A 15,290-nucleotide genomic window follows, 5' to 3' on the forward strand; every position below is an offset into this window, starting at 1 on the left:
AGGAGTGAGGGTTAGCAACCAGGTTTCCTAATTTTTAAAAACTTCCCCTTGCCGGTGTCAGCATAGGACTCTAAAGAAACCTGTCACAAAGATAAGAGCCATCAGGCACTGCCCATTTAGTTTCAGGCCACCCAACCCACTTCAACCCACACTGCCACGTACCAGGTCGGGTGCAGCTTCCTTCCTCAGGGAGCTCCCAGCCTGAGCACAGGTCCCTCAGGCCACACGGGCTTGTCCTGGGGTGTAAGAGAGCCCAAGTCCTGGCAGGTGGGTGTGTCACTAAGGTGCAGGTTGGGACACTGCAGCGGTGCCTGCCCTGGTTCCTGCCCTCTGGACACTGCCAGGCCCCAACACTGCTTGATATGCCTGGGGTGCTGATGCGCAGCCTGTTGCTGCCACCTTCATGGGCACCATTCACCACACGCAATTGGAGCCTTCGTGCACAGCCACACACCTGCCAGGCCAAGACGGTTTCATTTTGGGGAAGTGGGAATAGACAGCTGAATGCAGTTTAACTCCCAATGCCCTTATGCCTTTCTTCACACCATTGCTGTGACATCACTAGAAACGAGGTCCTGCCCAAACCATCTCAAATGTGGGGATTCCTGTGTGACCACCATGAAGTTATTGGGGAGTAGCTGGCTTGGAAAGGAAAGAGGTACAGTCAATAAAAAGATGAGGGCACTTTTTTTTGTTTCTCATAAAATAAAGTCTTTTCCAGGAAAGGGTGTCAGAACCACATGGATAGCTGTAACAAAAAGAAATTGAGCCACCTTTGTTGGAAATCAGCTGACCATAAATGCACTGCTTTATTTCTGTGCTGTCCATCTTGTTCCATTGTCAGTGTGACATCCCTTCCATGCTGTTTTGACTATTATAGCTTTGTAATAGATTTTGAAATTAGGTAATATGGGGCTTCCAGCTTTGTTCTTTGCTCTCAAAATTCAAGGTCTTTTATGATTCTTTATGAATTTTAGGGTTTTTCCTATTTCTGTGAAGAATGATACTGGAATTTTGATGAGGATAATATTTGTTCTTATACACAAATGTGAAAGTGAAAGCTATAATGCTCCTAGGAGAAAAATAGGAGAATATTTATGCAACTGAGAGTAGAGACAAAGATTTCCTGGACAAAACATAAAGAGATACATATAGGACGTGTGTGAATCATTCAAACATGGAGAAACCCCTGGGAATACATACCATACAACGGGTCACTCTTGCTCCTGCCATTGAGAACCAGAAAGGTCCAGAGTCAGCGGAGGAGCAGCTGATGTACAAGGACTCAGAGAACATGAGAATGCAGACTAAGCCCGAGGAGTCAGAGGTCCTGTGGACTGGGGTCATGAGAGCCGCTTGGAAGCTGTAAACCAGGAGGACCTTGCACAATACCTGCGGAGACTCCCTGGAAGCCACTGTTCCCCTGACAGTACAGGCTCTGGAGAGGTCTGCAGCAGGATTCCTGCAGCCTGTGCTGACAGTTGGGGAGAGGACACTAACTGGCTGTGAGGTCCCAATGTGATGGGAGGCTGCAGAGAAAACACTACAAAAAATAGCTTTTGCCTCAGACGGCTCACTTGATTTTTGACAACCCTTAGGCTGTAACTACTTGTTAGATCCTTCTTGCGTATCTCTGTCTTCCTGAGAAACCACTTTGAAGATACCACCATGTATTACAGCAGCCATTGATATTTTCCTACTAATCTATCCATAACTCTGCAATGTTTGTATTGTTCCTATCCTATTTTGTAAACGGATGCATGTCTATCATTATGTGTTTCCTACAACAACCTTGAGTAAAGTTAATGATTATTCAATAGGTCACTCATGTATAGCTCTATTTATTTTCTTTAGAAGCCACTTTGAAGATACCAAAGAATAGTACAACAACTATTGATAATCTCCTTCCTCTTTTGTCTGTAGCTCACTATTATTTGTCTATTTGTTTTCCTGAGAAACTATCTTGTAGATAACAATATATAAAACAATAACCATTGATAATTTCCTACCACTTTGTCTGTAATTTGGTAAGCCCCCCCTATTATTATGTTATCCTTCTTTTACCCTTTAAGATAAAAAAAGAGGGGCTGGGGATTTAGCTCAGTGGCACAGCGCTTGCCTGGCAAGCGCAAGGTCATGAGTTTGATTCCCAGTACCATAGCAAAACAAAAAAACAAACAAACAAAGATAAAAAAAGAGATACATATAAAAATATATTGATAATTTGACTTCATCAAAATTAAAAACTTCTACTTAAAATGAAATGATAAGACAAGTTGTAGACGTGAATACTCACAAAGCATCTATCTGTCCAAGGACATATGGAGAATATGTACAGGATTCCAACAAATCAATACCAAAAACATTAGCAACCCAATAAAAACAAGGTAAAAGATGCAAATAACACTTTACTCCCCTCAAAATAAAAGGACCAGAAAGTATATGAAGAAGTGCTCAACATTGTTAGCTATCAAACAAGTATGAAGGAAAACCACCCTGGGTTATCCGAGCATACCCAGTAGGATGGCTGAGATTAAAAAGATCATTCATACTAAATGTTGGCCCAGATAGGGAGCAACTGAAACTGCTACATTGCTGGGGGAGAGTAGATAAGAAAGGATGATGGAAAGGATGATGGAAAGGATGATGGTACAACCACATCTGAAGGCCACTTTGCAGTCCCTTATGGAGTGAAACACACACTTTTCATGTGAGTCAGCATTTCCCCTTGTAAGTACTCACCCAAGCGAAATGAAATAGTGTATCCATGTGTTCATCCACCCAGGCATGAGTATTTATACCAGCTTTATTCATGATAGCTAAAAACAGATGTACCCCAAATTGTGACCAGTGCATAACAGAGGAAAAGCTCATTGTAAATTCATTCAGTGGAATTCTATTCCACCATAAATAGAGCACAAGTACTAATACACTTTGCGACAAGAATGAATCACATAGATGTTCTGTTTAAATGAAATAAATCAGACGCAAAAATGTACGGTGCTGGGATTTATTAGCCACGAAATTAGCCAACAAGCAAAGTGAATCTATGACAGGAAAAGCCAGAATGCTGTTTGCCCCGACAAGGGGGCATTGACTGGAAAGAGGTCTAAGGGATTCTGAAGTCACAAAAGGATGTAATACTGTCACAGGAGTTTGGCTTGCACTGGAGGAGCAGTTTATCAAAATCCTGCAGTTCAGATGTGCACATTTCAGTGTGCATAAAGTTTTACAGTAAAAACTACAAAATGATTAGAAACGTGGAGGTATAAATGCAAAAATGGCAAAATGTTGATCAAGGTTGCCATTGGATGACAGACACATAGGGGTTCATTATGCCATTATCTTAACGTTATAGCTATTTAGGGCGTTCCATAAAGAGAACAAGGAGGGAAGGCTCAGTTTATCAGAAGTTAAAATTCACTCTGAAACTTCTGTCATGGAAACAGTGTCTAACATGGAGAGAAGATAGTGGAAGAGTAGAAAATTCAGAAATAACATCAATTATGCATGCCACTTTAGATGCACAGAGGTGACATCTGCATTCTGTGGGGAAAGAGAGCCCATTACTGAATGGGGTCAGGAAACCAGGGGGACATGCACAAAAAAGTAAAACATGATCCTTTTCTTACGACTCCCTGAAAGCCAAACGGTCCCATCATTTACACATAACAAAACCACACAAACACAAACCCCATAAACATGAGCACTGGGGTCCAGCTCTGGAGGTGCGGCCCCCAGCACGTCCATTCCAAGGAAGGGCTGGGCTCCAGGTTGGGGGCACAGACACGTGTGAGAGCCCGAAGGGCGACCTGCATCCCAGCCTGGATGGGGATGGCTGCAGTAGGAACAGCACAGCTGAGCCAGGAACATGGGGAAAGACAGCCCAAGTTCACTCAGAGGTGGAAGGACTGAGGTGACCTCCAGGGTCACCAGAGAGGGTCAGCCCCACTGTGGCTGCCCGCTAAGGGATGGCCCGCAGACACCCACACCACTGGCCCCTGCCAAGCCCTGCACCAAGACGGCTGCCAAAGGGTGCCCGGGGAGGCCGCAGAGGAATGATGCCAAGACCTTGGGGTGGCGGACCTTACCAAGTCCCTCCGAGTCCCAAAGGGTTGCTTCTCCATTCCCAGGCCCCGCATGGCCCGTGCCCGGGAGGCCCGCTGGTGAAGGGAAACAGCCGGAACCCGACAGCCATGCTAGAGCCCTGGACGGAGCTGTGCTCAGCTCTCCTGGGTTGAAACCAGGAAGATGAAGCCGTGATGACTGTGACAGGCCAGGCTGAGTCACATCGATGTCGATGGAGGAGAGAAGATGTGGGGTTCTGGGGTGTGGGCCCCAGGCAGAGAACAGAGCTGTGCTTGTCTCCACCGTAAACACAAGGCAGGGTCTGCAGGAGACTCCCCCAGCCCTGTGGCCGGCCAGGGGCCTGGTCCTCTTCCGTGTACCTCAGTGGGCCAGGTTGGGCCGCACCTGGCAGCACACTGGGTGCTGCAGCAGGGGGCAGCCAGAATCAGTGGCTCTGAGTGTCCCTCACCTGAGCCCCAACCCTGCAGAGAGGTGCTCTCTGCTCCCGCTCCCCCACGTGGACATGGGAACACCTGACAAACCGAATGTGATCCCGGAGGCCGCAGCCAGTGGTGGAGATGAGGTCCCAGTGGGTCAGGGCAGTGCCCCCCATCAGAGCCAGGGACACTGGCCACGCTGAGCAAACCTTGCTGCTGGGATGCAGCCATTGAGGAACCTGGGGATGAGGGTGCCGGGCTGGCGGCCACCTCATCAGGGTCCTGATGCCTGGGGCCCTGGCCCCACCTTAGCCCCTTATGAGCTACCTTGCAGCTGGCCACTGACAGACCCTGAGGGAGGGATGAAAGGGAATGTGCACTGCTGCTGAAGGAGAGCAGAGAGACCGAGTCTCAGTCCCCGGCCAATGGGCGTGCAACACTGAAGGAAGCCGGCCGGTCCCTGGGAACAGCATGAGGGTGGTGCTCACCCGTTCAAGCAGCCTGGCTGAGCTTCCATGCGTGGATGGATGAGCAGGGTCAAGGTCGGGATGACCCTGCGGGTCTGCACGTCTGCGGGTGACCCTCCCCGGGAAGACAGATGAGATGGAGCAAAGGAAGGGCCGGCCTGGTCGCTGGGCGCAGAGCCGCTGCCTGGGCTGTTTGCTCAGCACAGCCCCTGTGCCCTGAAGTTTCCAGGCCGGGGCAGGAGCAGTGCCCAACGCCTGGCAGAGGAAGAAGGGATGGTTCACCTCGCCAGGGGTGGGACAGCAGGGAAAGGCAATGTTTAGAGTCCGACCTGTGGTCTGAGGTGCATGCTTAACTGCACTGAGGGTGTTTCCTCCTCTGAAATGCAAAAAACCATAGCTTCTCCATCTAGATTCAGTCACCGTGAGACTTAAACGGAGGAAAGGGGTAAAGCTGGCTGGGTCCCTGCTCTTGGACATATCAGTGACAAGAGGGAAAGGCCCTCTGGTCCCTGCCCTGCTGCTGTTGTCTGGGGCAGGAAATAGCCCTCTACAGGCTGCAGTCGCCCCCCTTTAAGGGGACTGTGGGACGAGATGGGCACCTTCAGCACGGATTTCTTATCTGCAGGGAGCATCGTCGTGTGTATGCATCAGGGGCAACAAGGATTCCAAAGTGCAACCTTAGCACTGCATGTACATCCACGGTGCAGACAGGACACCGTGGCTCCCCAGGGTGACAGAGAAGCCCCTGGCTGGCAGGGGATGGGGAGGCCATGGGACTGGACAGAGGGGCCACAGGGGATGGCATCCATTTGGGATAGGTGGGCAGGAGCGAATACACTGGAAAGGCCAGTCTGGGCAGAAGGGACAGAGCTGCTTTTAAGCAGGTGTGCTTCTTTATTTATAAAATTACACCTGCCCACAGCAAGCTGCGTTCAGTGTATAAGAACCTAAAACGTTGGTTCCCTTTTGCCCACCTGTGCCACCGGCCTGAAAAGTCACAAAGAACAACTGTTTTTCAAGGCTAGAGATGACTCCTGCTACAGCCCTGAGGCAGGGCGCTTTGGTATCAGGCTCTACCTTTGGGCTTCGGACCTGAAAAACAAGACATTATCAGGCTTGCACAACCTCTCTCCTACTCCTTCCTGGTTTGTAATTATATGTTTATTTTATTTTTCTAAAGGTGCTATTTTCAAGCCTTGTTCATTACACTTTTATATATCTTTGCAGAAAATTTCCTCATGACTTTGAGCGATTATGTGCAGTCTTTCTAGCAAATTGAGACAACATTCACTGCTCTGAAAAATATAGACACCAGCATAGTTGTTCTTCCTTCCCTTTGCACCCCACAAACTTCTGTTTCCTGTATTATTTTTACATCTTATGGTTTAAAACACAGTATTAGTGTCAGCTAAAGCAAAGACTCTTCTAGCAAAAAACTCTACAGCTTGCCTCTAAAAACCAGAAAACTAACAAACAGCACTGACAACACTGTGACTTCAAAGGTAATCTCTGTGGAATTTTAGTTCTACATGACTGCTCCAAGAAAGAAAACAGTAAAATTAAATTATATACACTTAAATGATTTCTACTGAAAACAAAGGTAATACATATCTAAAACGTACTAATAACAGCATTACATTTTACTGTCACCTAAATCACTGATTCTACCCTTGTACACAGCTGGGATCACTGCTCACTTTGTGGAGTGCATATCACACATCCTCTACACCAGGGAGAAAATGTTTAGCGGCTGGGACACGAACTCAGGGCCTCACACATTGCTAGGCAATTGCTGCAATGCTGAGCTACACCCCCAGCTACAAGAGCAAATTTATGATAAACTTAGATATTTTATATATACTTGCACATACATACACACAGTGACCAAAACGTACAGTGAATGCTTAAACTTCAAAGAATATATTACAGTAAAAATCATGCACCAATCCCCCTCAGAATCCTGCAGAACTGCCCCAGAAAGTGGTGAGAAGCACGGAATAAGGGTATCTGAAATAACAGGAAGCCTTTTGAGGGGAGATCGTGACTATGTGTCTTTTATTATAATAAATTTTTTGAAGTTTAAACATTGATTGTAGTTTTCAATCACACACACACACACACACACACACACACACACACACACCGGGTGCCTCAGTTCACGAACTCAAGTCTCTCCATGATTCTGGTTGCAAACCAAACTGGACAAGAGCCGAACCAAATTTCCCCACAGGGTCGGCACTGAACCTACCATTGAATTTGATTCGGTTCTCATCCAACTCAGTTTGCAACCAGAAACATGGAAAGATATACATACATACATACCTAAAACTCGCACGTAACCCATACACATCTTCTCCAACACTTTGAGCTATCATTGGGTAACCTAGAATGCCTAATGTCAGTGTTGTGCAAGTATTTGTTACACTGTATTGTTTAAAACAGTGACAATAAAAGAACCTGTGCACATTCAGGACCAACGCAATTTTTCCCCAAATGCTTTCAACCCCCCAGATGGCTAAATCCAGGTATGTGATGCATGGATAGAGAGAGCCAACTGGACAGTCTACACATTCCTGGTTTTTCTATTTTTCGAAAGTTGGATGGTAAGCATTTGCCTGCACACCACCGTCCCCAGGGACTTGTCTGAATTTATCACCACAGTGCTAAAGAAAATAGCCTAGGACAAAGAGAAACACCTCTTCCTGCTTCCTCAGGTGCCAGAGTGGGCCCAGGACTGTAGGACTCATCAGCAGGACACGCAGGCTGTTGTGGGGGACTGGATCGACAAGTGCTGAGGGACAGTGACTGAGGGGGGAGCCACCCCTTCCATGCCTGGGGGCAGTTGTAAGGGTCAGGGTGACACTGGTGTGGGGATACACAGGCTGGGGAAGGCAAGAACAGGTGTGGCATTCACTCTGTGTGTGGGGTGACCCAGTGCACTGCCTGTCACCAACAGAGCTTATGGCTCCAGCAGCCCGTGGCAGCCACTGCCCCCACAAGAAGAACTGCCACCCCCACCCAGGGCGCTGCCAATCCGGCGTGCTTCGTGCTTCAGGCTGCTGACTGCAGCATGGGCCAGGGCAGGAAGGTGACACTACTTCCGCTCTCTGCCCAGGCCCCGCTGAGGTGCCAGCCAGGCACATTTGAATTCTCAACCTCAGCCACAGGTTCACTTCACTTTCTAAGGGAGATTCACATGCAGTTTTGGTGCAACTGGCCTAGCTCTCTGCAGAGTAGCCTCTCTGTGCTTCCGCAGAAGCCAGGAAATTTGGGAGCCCTTGCTCTGTTGGGGGTAGGTGGGCAGCACCCCAGCATGGCTCTCCTTTGCTTCTGGAATCCCCAAACTGAAAGTGTGTCACTTACCCTTCTGGGAATCCATCCCAAGGCAATGACCTGATCCTCCCACACTTTTTATAGATCGGCCTTAAAATCCCTTTTAAGTGGTGGAGCAACGTGAAGACATAAACGCAAAAGCAAACATTGTGGGGGGAATTCTCTGTGTTTCGGGCATAATCAGGAGGGCACTGCTTCAGGAGGCTTTGACACGGCGTTTTACTCAGCCATTCAGATGCCACTGCAGATGTTATTAATACCAGACAGAAATGCATGCCTTGTGATGTCCATTTAAAAGCAGACAAGAAATCTGCTGCTGTGGCTGCAAGCAAGGACCAGCTCTGGCCCAGCACCTGGGTTCAGGTCCTGCCTCTGCCCCTCCTCAGCCCGACCTTGGGTATGCTGTTCCAGCTCTTTGCCCCTAAGTTTCACCCAGCGCCCCAAAGTCACCACAGCAATGTCCCTCCCTGTGGAAAGCTGGTGGGAAGCGACAAGAGAGATGGGCCGCAGTACTCAGCGCAAGGCGGGTTCCAACATCATGGACCATCAGTGCTGCTTTGCATCCACGTTAAGCCTGCAGGGACTGTCACAAAGCACCCTTGTGCTGGAATGGGGGCTAGGAGGACGTGTCTTGTCCTCACTGCTGCCTTCCTGGGACAGGACTATCCCTGACAGCAGCCCACACTCCCCGTGGCCCCTGAACTTGCATATAGCTCCGCTCAGCCACCTCTTCACTTCCTCAGCCACCAAGCTGTCCAAGCAGGAGGTCTCCTGGGCCACCCCGTGGCCCGTTGCACACAGCTCACAAACAGCAGGTGCTCAAATATTCAATCTTCAGATTTTTCTGAGGTTTTACTGGAGAGTACTGAGAATGTCAAATTCTATATGACCAAGTGTAGTGGTTTTAAACAAGAGCTGCTTCTTATTTCTGGTGACAGAACGGGACAGGAAGAGGCAGGGCTTGGCTGGTGGGGTCCTGTGCTGCATTCACAGGGGCTGGGTGTGGGCAGAACTTGTGAGCTTCCCCTCCGCCTCACACTTCGGTGGCTTCCTACAGCCTCCCTTTCCCCTCCTGGCCACTCAGCACTCACTGGATGGTGTAGATTATTTTTTTAAAGATGCCACAGAAAGAGTAAAGCCACCAGGCCTCTTGGTGTCCCCATGCAGAATTGTCAGTGTCATTTCCACCTCTTGAGGGTTCTATGATTTGAATGCATCCCTGAAAAGTTTCTGTCCTGGAAACATAGTTCCCAGAGTCATGTTTTCATGGTGCTGGGAGGCAGGGCCCTCGGGAGGTAATTAGGGTTAGATGAGGTCACGGGGCGGGACCACCTGATGGCATGTGTGGTTTTATAAGAAGAGGCTGAGATGGCACACCTGCTCTGTCACCATGTGACGCCCTCCACCAGGGTGTAGCAAGAGGGCCTCACCAGATGCAAACAGAAGCCAGCTCTGTACTTGGACTTCAGCCTCCAGAGCCATGGACTAAATAACTTCTAGTCTCTATAAATTTCCCAGCCACCAGCATTCAGTTACAGCAACAGAAAACAGACTGAAACAAAGGACATGTGCATACCAGGAAGGGAGGCATTTGGAGGCTAACCCTGAGGCACCTAGTACTTGGTGAACAGGAAAAAGGAACATATTTTTCCAAAGAAATGCACAATGAAGGTGATTCACAAGAAGCATCAGTTGACATCTTTGTCACTGTTTTCCAGAATGGCACTGAGCCCCAGGCTCGTGACAGCGGCAGCTCCTGGCCCAGGAGCAACAAGCCCAGAAGTCTTCCAGCCAAGAGGCCATGCCCTGCCTCACAATCAGGACAGGTTGGGGAGCATGTTTTGGGTGTGTGCTGTTTGAAATGCCAGCAGGAGAAAGACAGGCATGAAGGAATCCTTGGGATGGGCTGAGGACATCAATTTGGGACACATCAGGGAAGGTGATGTTTTTGAACTGCCGAAATGGATAACATTACCCAGGAGAGTGAAAAAAAGAGAGAACAGGCCCAGGCCAAAGACTGGGAACCCCAGCAGTGAAAGACTGCACCCAGCCTGGAGAACCCCTTTTCCCAACCCCCTGAAGGGCTAAATACTAAACCGTCATCTTGTGCTCACTTGTCCTTAACCTCTTTAGTTAAATCTCAGTTCATCTTGAGCATCTCTTATTTTCTGGTACACACATTTGTCTCCATAAATATCCCTCCAAATACTGTATTTGCTGCACTTGAGAAGTCTTGAAATGTGTTGGTAGTGTTGTATTTAGTTCTAAATATTTTGTAATTTTTATTCCGCTATCTCCCTTCGGACACAAAGCAATGTGTTGTTCGGTGTTTGCAGATGTCTTTGATTTACACCTATGTTGCTGTTGTCCAGCTGCATGGACACGGGGTTGGAGAAAGTTGAATCACGTGGATGCTTTTGTGTCTGCTGAGCCAAGCTGTATGAAGTGGTCCACACTCAAAGTCTGCAAACTTCTGCACACACCTGTCAGAGGACGCTGCCCAAGGTGTTGTCCAAACCTCTGTTTCTCCACTAACTTACTGTCATTTTCCTTGGCCTGTCGGTTTCTTAGTGTTGTCATAAAATTCCCAAATGAGTGCACCCTTTCTCTTTCCCTCCAGGAGAAGTACGGAGGTCAGGACTTGAGGTCTCTGTGACTGATCCCTTGTATCTTCTCATGATGATAATTCTTTTCCCCAACAAAGCTTCTGCTTTAATTGACCTTGCTTCACATCAGTATTACTATGCTATATCAGTTTTGTTTTAGTAACTTTCCCGGTATATTTGTCCATTAATTTCTTTTCAATATTTCTATATCCTTATTTGAGGTGTGTCTCTGAAACAGCTATGGTTGCATTTTTTAAAAATCCAGAGTAATAGGTGAGCTTAATCTATTTCCATTTCCTGTGATTACTGATATATTTATGCCTGTTTCTGCCTCCTTTTGTGTTCCATTTACCATGATTTTTCTTCTACTTTTTTCCTCCCTTTTCTTCCTTCTGTTGAATTAAGATTTTTTGGTCTTTACCCCCCTCTATTGGCTTGGAAGTTACACATTCTCCCTTTCTTGTTACTTTTACACTTTTAACACAAATACTTGGCTGTTGTGTGCCTGCCATTGTGCTATCTGACACAGTAGGACTGCAGCCCACATGTGCCCGCAGACCATAATGAGTGGTTAAATTTTCCATTTCATTTAATTTTAACTTAAAGATTGATACAGGTACAACTATTTAAAAGCTTTCACATGCACTTGGAACAACCTGCAGACCTTTTCTTTCAACTCTAAATTTTGTGAAATCTAAATGCAAATGAAGTGTTTCCAACGGGAATGAAGGATCCAGATTAGAATGTACTATACACGGAAAATACACGCCAGATTCAGAAGGTTTGGTGTAAAGAAGGATATAAAGTGTCTCAATAAATATTTCTGTTAGTGACATGTTGAAGTTACATCATTCACGTGTTACAGTGAATAAAATATGTTATTAAACTTTCACCTGCTTCTTTCAACGCATCTACTAGAAAGTTCTGAACTATACCTGTGACTGATACTGCATCTCTACTCTACTGTTCTCAGCTGGATTCCAGGGTCTGGGAGTGTATCTCAGAGGTAGAGAGGTGCAGGGCCACAGGTTAGATTTTAAACATTCAAAAATGTAATTAACCACCAGCTAGATAGTACACACTTATACTCCCAGCTACTCAGGAGACTAAGGCAGAAGGCTTGCAAGTTTAAGTCTAGCCTGGGCAACCTAGGGAGAGCCTGTTTCAAAATGAAATTTAAAAGGGTGGCTGTGGGTGTGGCTCGGTGATAGAGCACCCCATGACCCAATCCCCAGTACTATGAAAAATAAGAATAAATTTTAAAAGACAATTTTAATGTAACACTAGAGTTAAAGGCCCAAGCACCCAGGAGATTGAAGCTCCACTTCCTTCTCACTCTCCACCCTCTCCCAGATCTGGTGCCGGGGGCCTGTCACTCCCTGTGTGAGTGTCACGGCCCTGCCCTCCACACCCTGCTCACGCGGCACACTCACACAGGCCCCTTTGGATTCACCGACATGACATGCTGCTTACGGATTTCTCCATTCCTGATATATGTTTGAGGTGCAGAAGAATCACATCACACTGGGAAGTGATATACAGCACGGCTTCATCCTCTTTAGTCCCTTTCTCCCCCACATTCCCCTCTCTCCCATCCCTATCTCCAAAAGTCTGCCTCCTCAATTCTTATCATCTCTCCTTTATTGTGCTTTGTAAATCATTTATACTTCAGGTTTCTCATGTAAAAGAAACAGTGTTATATTTAAGCTGTATGTCTGATTTACTTCACATAACATTGTGCTCTTGGGGTGCACCCATTACCCTAAAATGACTGCAGTGATCCCTCTTTATGGCTGAGTAGTAGTCCCTTGTATGTATACACCACATTTTTTTGTCCATTTGTCTGTCAATGGGCATCTATGTTGTCCCCACAATTTCCCTAGTGTGCAGATTTCTTAGGGTGCCCTCAAACCTGCTCTCTCCTTCCAGCCTTGGAGCCAGTGTAAGTGCACTGACTTTCCCAAGCCACCCTGACCCAGACCTCAAGCAGAGGTCTCCAGTGGGTGCCCACTACACACCTGTCCACTGGCCTCAGAGGCCAGGTGCCTGGGCTGCTACAGGGTGGATGTCCAGGCTGGGTACTGCCCAGCCTCCTCTCCGCGCCCTGGCTGGCTACCTCCCACTCATGCTCTGACCCACGTGGGCCCCGGGGCACAGGGCCCCTCGAAGCACGCCCATCTGAGGATCCTGGCTGCCCCCTTGCGGTGCCCAAAGAGTCTTCGGGATGAGACGGCAGGCGAGACCTCGCTGCTCCTTCAAACGTGCATCCTGGACGCCCCACTGCCCGCCTGTTCCTGGCCCACACTGCGGACGCAGGAGCTGCACGTGGATGCTTGCCAAAGGGCTCTGCAGCCCCGGACTGGACTGAGACCCTCCTCCTGCAAAGGGCCTGGTCGAATCTGCTTGATACACACATACACACACACACACACACACACACACACACACGCACACGCACACGCACACGAGAGCGCGCAAGCCCTGTGCAAGCAGCGTGCTGAGAGCGCCATCTGTTGGCCTCGGTTGCTGATTACACTCAAGGTTGCTCAGCGTCGTGTTTGGTTTTTCTTCCACCAGCAACGAGAAGTCTTGCTTGGGGAAACGGGAAAGAGTTGAAAGAAAGAAACAGAGAGCGGGAGGGAGAGAGAGGAAGAAGAAGGAAGGGGAGGACAAAGGGAAGTAGGGAGGGAGAGAGAGATAACCCTTCCCCAAGATGACTGTAAACTACATGAATTGTAAATAAAATTTTTTTTAAAACATTTTTGAGGTGGAAGCAATACTGGGCTCTTGAACTGCCTTAAGTATTTATACACATTAAAAAATCAATCATACTAGGAAAATAAAATAACTTTGCTATGTACAAGATGTGGTTGAAAAGTACAGTTAATGTTTATATTTTAAAAATTTATTTCAGTGAAGCCACATTGTCATGAATCACCCTCAAATCCCGCCCCCAATCTGAACACACTTATCCCATTATTCTTGCTGTTTCCTGAAGCAGCTCTGGAGTCCTCTTTCATGAGTGTCAGCTGTGCTGTCCTGGCTGCCTTGATGTTCCTCAAAGTCAAAATGACCATGAAAATAAATGCACTGAATCAACTCAGGACACCCCATCCTGTCTTTACAGCCTGCCATTCCGTTGGATGGCACTCAGCCCCAGCAGTCACTATGCTTTTATTACACCTTGTAATGACACTGAGGAAAGAGAACTTTCAGAACTGCTTTAGAAAGTGGCAAGAACAATGGAATGAGTGTTTAAAGCAAGCGAGAGGTTTCTGAGAGGGGTAGTGGCAATGCGTCTTTTACTGTAATAATGTTTTGTTTAAATACTCATCTTATATTTTGATCACTCTGTATAAAAGTCAATGAAGCAAGCAGCCCCTAGGAGTTCCTAATTAAGTATGCTCGGCAGAGTGGCTCTGGCAGAATCTGACTGCCTGGGTCCAGGGACTCACTAGGCAGTGGCCTCTGTAGGACTTCTGGCCACCCTGCCAGGTTTCCAGCACCCTCAGCTGAGCCCCTACACAGGTCCCTAATGTGACAGAAGCTGGTCACCCCACTGCAGTGACAGCTTTGTTACAGACTCATGGCTTGGGTTCTGGATTCCCACCCAGCCACTTCAGAGGCCCCAAGGCAGGGTCTGAGGGGAGCACAATGGGGATCCTGCCCCCCTAAGCCCCCCTTCACCATGGTCCAACACGCTAACCTTTTTTTTTTTTTTTTTTTTTTTTCAGACAGGGTCTCTCTATGCAGTTCAGGCTGGCCTTGAGTTCAGTTTGTAGCTCAGGCTGGTCTCAAACTCACAATGATCTTCCTGCCTCAGCCTCCCGAGTGCTGGGATTACAGGCATGTGCCACCACACCTGGCCCAACACACTAACCTTAGTGGTGGTCATCATGTACGCCACCACCTACCACCAATTTGATTCTAAAGCCACATACAAACACAGGTGAAGCCACTTGGGCATGCTGGATATAGCGCTTGATGCTCAAGCAAACAGGTGGTCAGCGGTGTTGCTGTCACCCTTTGCAGATGACCCAGGGCTCAGAGGTTGCACAGTACCCAGCCAAAGACCATCAGTGTCAAGAGCCAGCCCCGACTTCCCTCCATCGTCCTGGCTCTCTGCACCACAGCCCGACCACCCCTTCCACGAGCAGGCGTGGAGGGCTCACCCGTGAGGCCTTCTCAGCTTCTTGCTGCTTCCCTCGCCCAGGCCACATTGTACCTCAACATACAAATGGGTGCTGAGCTGGGGGAGGCCAGACCTGCAGCCACCTGCCTGCCTCGCTCCTAGCCTTGCATGCCTCTGAAATGTTGGGAACCAGTTGGACTTGTCTTCCCATAGTGGACACTGGGGAGGCAAGCTGTGTGACTGTAGC

The sequence above is a fragment of the Chinchilla lanigera genome, unplaced genomic scaffold (genome assembly GCF_000276665.1).
Source record: "Chinchilla lanigera isolate Chin_1 unplaced genomic scaffold, ChiLan1.0 scaffold00155, whole genome shotgun sequence".
Lineage (NCBI taxonomy): Eukaryota > Metazoa > Chordata > Mammalia > Rodentia > Chinchillidae > Chinchilla > Chinchilla lanigera.